Source organism: Dipteris shenzhenensis, chromosome 6, assembly GCF_047967505.1.
Source record: "Dipteris shenzhenensis isolate YYH24624 ecotype China chromosome 6, Dip_SZ_1.0, whole genome shotgun sequence".
NCBI lineage: Eukaryota > Viridiplantae > Streptophyta > Polypodiopsida > Gleicheniales > Dipteridaceae > Dipteris > Dipteris shenzhenensis.
In genome coordinates this window covers 16,015,414-16,024,609 of record NC_141601.1, presented here as the reverse complement: position 1 = coordinate 16,024,609, position 9,196 = coordinate 16,015,414, and the positions used below count along the sequence as shown (strand labels likewise).

General features: G+C 41.0%; 1 non-coding gene across 1 annotated transcript; it reads left to right on the top strand.

Moving 5' to 3' along the window:
• Positions 1 to 8,730: 8,730 nt before the first annotated feature.
• LOC147900849 (U1 spliceosomal RNA) lies at positions 8,731 to 8,890 on the top strand. Its single transcript, XR_015541254.1, has one exon. It is a non-coding gene; the product is annotated as a U1 spliceosomal RNA (small nuclear RNA).
• The last annotated feature ends 306 nt before the right edge of the window (positions 8,891 to 9,196 follow it).

Sequence of the window (9,196 nt, the reverse complement as noted above, 5' to 3'; positions counted from 1 at the left end):
TTCTTGGACACTATGTGACTAAGAATCACACCATGTTTGACCCAATTTTGGCACTTGAGGGGATTCAAGGATATCTGATACAACCTACATATTTCAAGGACTAGTTTTAGGTATCTCAAGTGATTATCCCATGTCTAGTTCATGCACACATCATCCAAGAAAACTTCTATGAAGTCCCTTAGGTACTCCTGCAAGACGGTGATCATCAACCATTGGAATGTGGCGGGTGCATTGGTAAGCCCAAATGTCATTACTTTGGCCACGTACACACCCCACTCGGTTGCGAAGGTAGTTTTATGTTGATCTTGTGGTGCAATAGATACTTGATTGTATCCCGAGAATCCATCTAGAAGCTACAAGCTTTTTTTTCGGCTACTCTATCTAGAACATTTTTCGTGAAAGGCAAGGGATAGTGGTCATGCCTAGTGGTAGAGTTGACTTTTTTCAGATCCACGCATACTCGAATCTTTCCATTCTTCTTTAGGACTATCACGATGGGTGACACCCAGTCTGTATGCTCTATCTCATAGATGAATCCTGCATCTATGAGTTTCTGGATATCCTCCCTCACTATGAGCACTTATTTGGCATTCATAAGATAGAGATGCTGACACAATGGCCTGACATCATTTAGCATGGGTATCGGGTGTTGCACAACTCTAGCGGCCACAACCTTCAGATCTATCTATTTCTAGGCCATGAAGTCCTTGTACTCTCGAAGGAGGGCAATTAAAGCATTCTCCATATTGGGAGTGAGGTCATCTGCTATGAATATTGGTTGTGGGTCCTCCCCTTCGGGCGCCAGTTTTACCTCCTTAGCTAGGCCATCGTATCCTTGGAAGCACCATTCTTCCTGATTTCTCTTAGCCTATTGGTATAAGATCTTGCGATACTCGATCATGTAGGCCTTATAATGGGAAGGTATATTTCGTAGGTCCTCCTTCTCTTCGTCGTCCTCCTCCTCGACTCCCCTTGGGGTGTATTCCTGTTGGCCCTGGCAAGAGCGGGATTTTGGGAGTTGGGAGCTTCAAACTTGAGGGATGCTCCTTCATGGCACTTATGAAGAGGTAACCTTGCTCAATTGTGATTCCCAATTGGAGGAGAACTCATAGAGTCAAGAACTTAATCTTGGCACTAAAGACATGCATACAACAGTAGTGTTAAGTGCCAATCTTTTCGCCAAGCAATTGTAGATTGTTAAAGAGCTCTTTACCAAGTACAAGAATGTGTTTGCCTAGGATTACACTGATCTTTGGGGAGTTCCTTCGGAGTTATGTAACCATAGAATTCCTTTGGTACCAGATGCCAAACACATTCGGCAAAAAAGATACGTAATGAATCCCAATTATACCAAACAAGTGAAAGCTGAATTAGATCAACATCTTCAAGCAGGTCATAAATGCTATCGACTACAGTAATTTTTTGTTTCCCATTGTGTTAGTTCCAAATAAACTTCAAGTATGTGTGCATTATAAAAAATTGAATGCTTAGACTATTCATGATCCATTCTCAATACCATTCACACATGGAATTCTAGATCAAGTTGTAGGACATGAAATGTATTCATTCATGGATGGTTACAGTGGCCACACACAAATCTCTGTAGCTCCAAAAGATCGATCTAAGACTACGTTTATTACCGAATGGGGTGCTTATGTAACTTGCATAATGTTTTTTGGTTTGAGGAATGCTTTTTGATTTTTGGTTGGTTGATGCCTCTGGATATGCATTAAGTATCATTTTGGGACAACCTGATGGTCGATTTCATTACCCCTTGTATTCTAACGGTCGATGGTTGACACCTATTGAGTCTAACTATAGCACAACCAAGCGTGAAGCTCTTGGCATGATATTGAGTGTACAAAAATTAAGGCTTTATTTATTGGACAATACCTTTGTTTTCTATGTTGATCATTAGTCCTTAACTTTATTTAATCAATAAGACTGTTATTCAAGGGTAGCTTGCATGTTGGATGCTACTTTTGTAGGAGATCAACTTTAAGATTATGCATAAGCTTGGTAAATCACAAGTGGATGCTGACTATTGTGTCAACTACCTACAACAAGCGGTTTTTAAAGAACTTCTTGATGCCAAGCTCTTTGAGTTGATTATTATGAACATGCATATGCTCAATTGATAGATTACTTGTCTCATATAACATTTCCTAACAGTAGGCCAAGAGACAAATGCAAGTAGTTAGCCTTGAAGGCTTGGAAAGTCACCTTAATGGTGGGCATATTTATTGATAGTGTGGAGATGGTGTTCTGCGTTGATGGGTTCTACCTAATGAACCTGCCATAGTCTTGCAAGAAGCTCATTCGTGGCCATTTGGTGGACACTTCTAGGGAGAATTGATAGCTCAAAAGGTCTTGCAACCAGGTCTCTGGTGGGAATTTTATTCAAGGATTCTCATACTAAGTGCATGTAGTGTGATATATGCCAATGTAATGGAAATCTTTTGCCAAATTTATATATGCCATTGCAGCCTACGTATCCTTGGGAAGCATTCCAGAGATGGGGATGGGACTTTATTGATCCTTTCAAGTGTGCTCGGGTCACATCAGATGATTCAAAGGAGAAGGAAAGCATGGCATGATCGGCATATTGTGCCTCAACACTTGGAAAAGGGTTTTCTGGTGTTACTATATAATGCCAAGTTAGGACCCCTAAAAATATATTTCAAAATTGGATTCAATGGGCCCAACAGGTTGACTAAGTCTTTCCCAATGGGATGGTATAGCTTGAGGATTTGCAAGGAAAATTTTCCTTTGAGTTGTATAATAGGAGGAAATTGAAGCCACTCTGAGCAGCAAGTTCCTCAGTAACACAAGGCTTGGTGGATACGGGTCACTTGGTTGAGAATGTCTTGGTTGATCTATGTGCAATAGCACTTATGCCAGTAAGCTACTTAGTGGCAGTAGAGGGAAGGAATTACATGCAGCCACGTGGGATTACGAGGGCATTAATTTAATATGATCATACCCACTAACAGGGTGTTTTACTGCATCATGCAACCACTCAAGTGACAAGACGTCCATCTTTAGATATTCGTCCTTCACTCTTTTCCTCATCATCTTCCTCATTTGTATCTACTTGTTATTGCATTGCTCTCTGCATTGCCTCTGTTGACCATAGCCCCATCCCCTTTCTAGACTTCCTTTCCCTCATTTCCATCCCCACTCCATTCTATGTGTGAATATATGATATTTGTGATCATCGAGGAGTATAGAGCATGCACACTATATATAGCAACAGAAGCCCTAGTCAATCACCTTTTTGTGGGCATGTCATGTAAATGGTGGCATAAAAAATGAAGAATACATGGACTATTTTTGGTGTACTTTGATAAAAATTCGCACAAAGATGGTTGAACCAATTTTCAATTGGATATTTCCCAAAAGAGAGGTTTGAATTGTACCTCCTTCAATGCCTGCACCAAGCTGACTGAATTGAAGTAGAACAAGGGGGAGTCAGTCCAAGATTTTGTGCTATGGATATGAGCATTGATCAATCAGTTTTGACAACTGTGCCAGATGACACGTCCATGAGATCCTTATTCATTATGCGATGTCCTCAGGTGGACTTGCATAAGCCAGAGGTAGTAAATTTGAGTAAGATATATGAGGTTGTCACTGTAAAGGAGAATGAAGGCATTAAGGGCAAGACAAAGAAAAAGGATACAGGCAATGACACTAAAGAATCGCTAGCAAAGAAAGATAATCTCAATTCCGAGTTGGCATTGAATGAATTGGGCATTCAAAGAAGCTGCCAGGTGGTAATGAGAAATGGTGCAACAAGTGTTCTAGGAATGGATACTTAGAAGAAGATTGCAAAACCGAATATTGTTACACTTTCACTAAGTTTGGGCATGATTACTCAGACTTTTGGTTCAATGGCAAAAAATTATGAGTATTTGCAAACTAGGTGATGACTAATACTCGGCCTACTAGTGGCAAACCACTGCATCCCGAGTAGAATAAGGACAAAGGAAAAAATGGTAAGGAGGAGGTATGGAGAAGAATACAATCCCTTCAAAGATTTGATGTTTTTGTTGTGGAGAGAATCATCTCCGTTCTGATTGTCCAATTTGGGCTTAGCATCTGAACTTCCTTAAAACTAACATAGAGAGAAAGGAAGAGGATCCAAAATGCCGTGTAGTTGTAGCCGAGTTACTAGACTATGGTGTATCTGACAAAGATGTTAATTGAACGGCATAAAAGGAGATAGCTACTAAAATTTCCAAAGGATTGAAGGGCAAGACACCAGCCATTGAGATGCATTTTGAGCAGTTTAAATGACTTATCTATGGATGAATTGAGTCTTAAAAATCTAAAGAACAAAGTATGGAATAGGAGCTGAGTTCTCCATCACATTCTAGTGCAGAGCTAGCCCGAGCTTGGAAAATATTCCAGAGCATGAAAATCATTATTACGTTCACGGAATCAATGCGGATAGCCCCGTATTGCCTAGAATTCTTCACACAACAAATCAAGGAATCGAAAGAGCAACCAGAGGAGATTGATTCTTTGGTTACTATCCCTGTCTTCAACACACTTGTTGTGGATGAAGAAGTGCTAGTTATCACTATTAAAGTCAAGAAGTCATAAATGGTGGTCCAAGAGTTAATATTATTTTTGAAGATATTGCAAAATGGCTCACGTTTAAGACGTTCAAACCATCTCCATTTCGAGCCGGCAACAAAGATACATAATGAATTTGCCCAGATTGCAACTCCGTTATATGAATTGAGTAAGAAGGATGTCAAGTTTAAATGGACCACTCAGTTGTCTTTTGTATTTCGAGGCTTGAAAAGCCACGATACCGCTACACCTAATTTAAGGCAACCCATATGGGATATCATATTCCATGTGCATGTTGATGCCTCTGGATATGCATTAGGGATCATCTTGCCACAACCCGATGGTTGATTGGATTGCCCATTGTATTATGTGAGTCGATTGTGGACACCTATTGAGTCTAACTATAGCACTACCAAGCATGAAGCTCTTAGAAAGATATTGAGTGTATAAAAATTAAGGCAGTATTTACTCGACAATCCCTTTGTTTTCTATGTTGATCATGAGGCCTTTGTTGGAACATGGGGGAGAATATATGCATTGTGGCAAGAGGAGTGAGAACACAAAAGATGTAGCAATGGGTGTTCTATTGATTGTAAGAGGGGTTAATCTCTCTTATAGAAATGGGGAGAGGGTGGCCTAGATCATAGGCACCTCCCCTACATCAGTGGCAATCAGCCCCTACATCATAGGAATTGCCTAAATCAAAGGAACCTCCCATGTGGGGGAAACCCTTGTACTTACATCATCACCTGTGTCATGGTCTATGGCACTAAGTGTGTGCCTCTTCTACACACACACACACACAGAACCATATGACTGCTACTGGATGCACACATGCACCTAGCAAGTCCTTTATCACAAATATTCCAACATACCCCAAGGGTTTGTCTCTTGCTATGTCAAGGATACATCTAGTCACATAGTTTCTCATGCCATCTCATGGTGGTCAAGGATAAATCTATGGCTAGCATCTCATGCTAGCAAAGGTGCCCAAGGGTCAAGGTTCCATTTCCCTTGCTATCCTAAAGCTTCCACATACCATTCAAGATCTTATAGACCTTCTCTATAGAGGAAGAGGGTGTAGGTATAGGAAAAATGTGAGAACTGCCTATCCAGCTAAACTCCTTGCTATAGTTGAGGTAAGAACCTCCTTTCCATTGCTTTTCTCCATTTCAAAGCTCTATCCTTCCCATAATCAGTACATGTGAGGTGTAGTCAGAGCAAATTCTCTCCTTATTACTAGCCACGTTATCCATTCTAAATTTTTTTTAACACATAACTGACCCCAACTTTGTAAACTCTTTCTAAAGAGGAGCCTTGCTGCCTTAAATTTATTATTTGTCAGAGGCTTATCCTTTTGTATAAATGACAACCATCTAGAATCAAGAGTCTTGAAAGGCACCCTTCCCTAAGAAAATCATCCGACGCTTTATTCGCTCAGAAACCTTCCAAAAGAGACCTCTACAAGGGGATTCCCTTGATAAAACAAGGTTCTTAACCACACAAGGTAGAAAGGAGAAAGTTCCCCTTTTGCTCTTAGCAATTGCTGCTGATCACTTTGGTTACCCTATCTTGCCATCTCTTCAAGGGGCCTTATTAACTATTGTATAGCATCCATTCTTTGAGCTCTTACCTTATCCCTATGCTTTCTTGCTACTTTGAGAACCATTTGAGTGTTTCCCATAGCCTTTTCCCAAGCCTTTGAAATAGAAATATTCTCAGCAAAGCTCCTCCTCCAAATATTGGAGATTTGAGTCTGCACACTCTTGAATTTCAAGAGGCTAGGATCTACCTTAAACCAAGAAGTGGCTCTCCACCCACTGCCAAAATCATAGCATAAAAGGACAGGTTTATGATTAAATAGGTAGAGAGAGGAGAAGGTTTGGCCTATCATCTTGCTTGCTAATCAAGTTTTGGGATATATAGATCCTGTTAAGTCTGGCTTCCATTCTATTGTCCTGTGTCTGGTTGTACCAAGTGAATTCCCTTGCAAGGGAAGCATCTACCAATGGAGACTATCTTTTAGTTCATACCAGGCATGCACCTCTAATTCCTTGACAAGAGATTGGAGTGCCTCTACATGTGTTTTCCTTCCTTCTTCATAGTGACAGTTAGATTTTCTAGGTCTATAACATAAATATGAGTTGATGTCCTGATACGTAATTGTATATAAGTATGGGTACTATACTAGCTAGTGTTTCCACTCTTTGTTGCAAAATAGTGAATGCATCATTTAACTCCAGTAAGGTTGGGAGATCCCTTTATGAATATAGCAATTGCTTGTTGCATTACCAGTGCAAATTAATCTTGTAAGTTTACTTCAATCAACAATAACAATACAACACTCAAGCATGTAATACTAGATGCCATATATTTTGTATAACTTTGACTGTGCATGTGTATTAAGAAGCCAAACATGATTGGATTTTGGTTGTTCTTAGACGCTTTCCAGAAATTGGACCAAATTTATAATAAGTCCAAGCTTACTCTCTTCAAGGTGATGGTCATAAATAAATCATATTCTCCACCTCATTAATTCAGCCAAGGTGTTTATCTTAGAAGCTACATGTCCTAGTATCAAATCATTTCCTCTCCAAAGAAAAGAACTTTCTAGTAAATTTTAAAGCTCGTTGTTGTAGTAGTAGAATGGGAAGTGACATCATGTGACAAAGACCATTTTCTAGGTAGGCGCCAAGTGAAGAGAGAATGCAGGATCAAGAAGGTTCATCTTTAACATCAGTGTCAAAAGCATGTTGATCCTCCACAGCAGCAGCAAGAGTTATAGGAGGATGTCGAGTAGTTGAACCATTCTTGTTCTTTTGGCTGAATCTATTGCATTCTTAGTAGTAAAAGGGGAGGCATGGTAATTCGTGGACTGCCTCTACAAAAGGCTTCAGTTTCATCCTGAGGCTAATCGAGAGAGTTGTTGAAGATTGTTATAGCTTCACTAAGTCCTCGACCACCAAGATACAAAAGAAAAGAACTTTCTAGTAAACCAAACATAGAAATCAACAAGCTGTGTGGCACAATCAAGGAAAACAAGAAAAAACATTGGGTGTTGACTAGTCTGTTTCTCTGAACTCACTACCTAGGGAATCTCTAAAATAGGGGCCAAAAACCAAGGCAGGGGACTATACATCCCACGAATGCATCGCCTTTTGAATACATAGAGGATGCTTGTAGACCAAGCCTTGCAGAAACATGCCTGCCTCTTAGTGGTCATCTGACATCCCACACTGTAATATGGCAAGCATAGTGTAGCGAATGTCCTACCAAACGGCAATGGGGGTGACTACTAAGGGGACCTATGGCCTCCCATCACTAGGTTGCAGTGGGTAACCCTAGTGCTGCAAGCAATTATCCTATATACATCTCCCAAATGTTGCAAGAAGTGACGCTAGATAGAGTCTCCCAATACTCTCCTCTCAAGAAGAAATAAGACATTATTGCCAAGCAGGGAAGTCACATACCTTATCTAGAAGACCTTGTGACCCTAGATCGTGTAAGCGGGTGTTGTAATGTCAATGGAGAGGGCATGACCCGGATCATTTAGCCAAGTAGCTATACCGCATATGAAAATAGATTGTGCAATGTAATGAAAATATTGGACTCACATACAAGAGCAAAACTTGAACCGTTCATTGTGTTCATGTGAAGAAGTAATTGTAGCTTTTTCAAAACAATATGTGGAAGATGCATGGGTTAACAGGATGATGCTAAGAACTAATTGTAGGTTCTTAAAAAAAAAAGGTGGAAGATGTATGAATGAAATTGGCTAGTTTAGGCATGCCTTAAGAGAAGAGTAGAAAAAGATGCATAAAAAGGTTCAAAGAAGACAAGTGCGCTTAACGAAAAGCTCAACGAGAAAATAGAGAGTTTTTCCTAGAGAATTGGTATAGAGCCAAAACTTAAAATTGCACACTTTTGAGCAAATAATAAAATTTTTAGACCATGAGCCGGGGAAATTGTTCAAGATTGTGCATGGAGTAAAAATCAACCATAGAAGCCGAGATGTGTCGGCCCATTTGGGAGTGCATAGAAGTCATGGGGCCTCAAATCGTGCCACGTGGAAGGAGATCCCATATAGAGGTTGGCGTAGGAAGGTGGGAGGGAGGCATAGTTAAGCGCATGGCAGCACCCCCGGAAGACATACTTACCTGGGCGGGGTCAATCGGTGATCAGGAAGGCCGATGGCCTAGGGTCGGCCTCTCCATTGCACTTCGGACGGGCTGCACCCTAGCATCTCCCTACGGGGAGAGTGCACGTCATAATTTGTGGCAGCGGGGGCTCGCGTTCGCGCGGCCCCCTTCCAATCCAATTTCAACTCGCAGAGCAGAGATGCGGGGGTCGCCTCTCCAAGGTACAACCCACTTCCGACGTCATCTAAATCCATTATTGGCTGCACGCTGCTCCGAGCGCTTTTCGGTTCTTCTAGCATCTTATTCCGCACTACTGTGAGTGAGATTGGAGGGATCTTCATTGTGTACTTGGTGTGTTTTCATGGAGCTTGAGGCTGAGGCCTGTGCATGCCTTGGGCAATGTTGTTAAGCCTAGACATCAAGTTGCGATTGAGGAGTGGAAGGATAAAGACATTGAGGCATTGTCAATGATCATT